The 2,500-nt window shown below is 61.2% G+C and overlaps 1 pseudogene; it reads right to left on the bottom strand.

The window, feature by feature from the left end:
* LOC124583801 overlaps positions 1–2,500 on the bottom strand; it is an 8,429-nt pseudogene that overhangs the window by 3,704 nt on the left and 2,225 nt on the right.

Genomic DNA, 2,500 nt, shown 5'->3' with positions numbered 1-2,500 from the left:
GAGTCAGGCCGTCCGGCCCGGCTGCCGATCCCCTGGGCGGCAAGGCAGCAGCGACCTCCTCACGTGTGACCGGCCCCCATAGGCACTCAGGAGCGACAGGCTCCGAGTGCGGGAGAAGGCGGTCACGGATGAAGCCGGCGGTGGAGATCGGCTTCTTCGTGAAGAGGTCCGCCCAGAAGTCCAGCAGACCGGGGATGTCGGGTGGCGGCTGCAGCAGGGTGCCGTCCAGCAAGCCGCGCACGCAACGCGCACGCGACCTACGGAAGGCGTCCTGTGTCCGCGCGTATTCCCAGCGGCGCCGCTTGCGCTTCTGCAGCGGCGGGGCGGCAGGCGGCCGCTTGGATGGTTGGCGCGGCCGCTGTGTCCTGGTGATCGACCTCTCCCCCCTGGACCCGACCGACGCAAGGGCATCCGGGAGCATGCCCAGGATGACATCGGGCGGCGTGCCCCGCCCCAGACCAATGACTCGATCCAGGGCAGAGAAACGCTGGGCGGAAGCAGGTAGCCCCGCCAGATGCTCCCAGATGGCGGCGTCAGTCGGCCCCTCCGGCGGCGGCCCGGTGGTGTCGGCCGCGAAGTCCTCGGCTGCGTCGACGGGCGGCGCAGCGGCCTCGCCCGCGTCAGGCAGCGAGCTCGCTGCTCCACGGCGGGACGCCGGCTCTTCGCCCCGACCGATCTCAAGTGCCTCCATGAATTGGCGGACAAGCTGCTTGTGGGCAGCTTGCCGCCGTCGGCACTTGATTGCCTCAAGCGTTCGGTCGGGGAACATCCTGGTAAGTTCTTGATTTACAAAGAAGAACCGGGCGTCCCTCTCGAGGAACAGTTCGGCCTCTGCCTTGGCGAGCGACAGGACTTCTTCCTCCGTCCACCTCGCGCGATGCCTCTCCGTCACGATCTCAGCGTTGGCGGCCGCAGGGTGTTGGCGGCGGCGATGGACCCCGAGACCGTTCTTCGTGGTAAAAGTGCGGTGGCACTCACTGCAAGCAAAGGGAGCTACACAAACTATCGCATTTTCGTTACGGCCGGTTGGCCGGATAGGTGCTGGGGTAGCTGGGGTGGCACCTTCAGCGGAAGGGCCACCATCTCTTGTTTCTTGTCGGCTGCCCCCAACTATAAAGGGATAATGCGAGGGGGGGCTGGTAACCCCCCCAAGCCCCTGGTGCGGTCTTCCACTCTGCGAAAATCAGCGGGCCCACGAGAAGGGGAGAAGACCGCAGGAGAGGAGAGGCTAAGAGGGCTAGGCCCATGTATTGCGCATCACTCTCCCTGTAACTATAACCCAAGGAAGGCACCTCGCAGCAGCAGCACGACTACATCAAGACCGCACTTCGAAAAGCCAAGTCCGGATGCAGCCACACCGCCGCCACTTGGCCATTCATTAGCCGTCTTTATTCATTGCTGAATAACACATATATATGTACAGATAGGGTGTGGCAGGTGTTTCACGCCATGTCCGCCACCGAGGTGGGGACTTACAGGGCGATGCCACAAGAAAAGGTTAAAACTACAATACATATACATATATATATGCTGGAAAGAACAGAAACAAAAACAACATAAGTTACGTACACAAAGAAGAAAGAACAAAGACGGGATATTCCTCCTGTGGATAGGCCCCAGGAGTCAAGGCGAAGAAAATAACCAGCATCCTATCCGACGCCGGCTCGCTCCATCGGACTGTGCGCCGTCATATATTCGAAAATGCGATAGCTCGTGCAGCAGCTTTGCAGTACTCTCGTGCTAAGCACCGCCAGTTCTCGGGGTCTAAATCCAAGTGCGGAGAGATCTCCGGCCGACGCTGGAGACCATACACCCCTCCAATTCAATGTCGCGGTGGACACCTTAAGAGAGTCATAGTTACTCCCGCCGTTTACCCGCGCTTGCTTGAATTTCTTCACGTTGACATTCAGAGCACTGGGCAGAAATCACATTGCGTCAACACCCGCTAGGGCCATCGCAATGCTTTGTTTTAATTAGACAGTCGGATTCCCCCAGTCCGTGCCAGTTCTGAGTTGATCGTTGAATGGCGGCCGAAGAGAATCCGCGCACCCGCGCGCCCCCGGAGGAGCACGCTAAGGCGGACGCGGCCTCGCAGCAAGGAAGATCCGTGGGAGGCCAAGGCACGGGACCGAGCTCGGATCCTGCACGCAGGTTGAAGCACCGGGGCGCGAACGCCGCGCAGGCGCGCGCATCCTGCACCGCCGGCCAGCACGAGGCCAACCAACGGCGAGAGCAGACCACGCCCGCGCTAAACGCCCGCACTTACCGGCACCCCTACGGCACTCACCTCGCCCAGGCCCGGCACGTTAGCGCTGACCCACTTCCCGACCAAGCCCGACACGCCCCGATCCTCAGAGCCAATCCTTATCCCGAAGTTACGGATCCAATTTGCCGACTTCCCTTACCTACATTATTCTATCGACTAGAGGCTCTTCACCTTGGAGACCTGCTGCGGATATGGGTACGAACCGGCGCGACACCTCCACGTGGCCCTCTCCCG

This window comes from Schistocerca americana, unplaced genomic scaffold (genome assembly GCF_021461395.2).
Source record: "Schistocerca americana isolate TAMUIC-IGC-003095 unplaced genomic scaffold, iqSchAmer2.1 HiC_scaffold_47, whole genome shotgun sequence".
Lineage (NCBI taxonomy): Eukaryota > Metazoa > Arthropoda > Insecta > Orthoptera > Acrididae > Schistocerca > Schistocerca americana.
The sequence above is the reverse complement of the archived record's forward strand: the minus strand, read 5'-3'. Positions and strand labels throughout refer to the sequence as shown.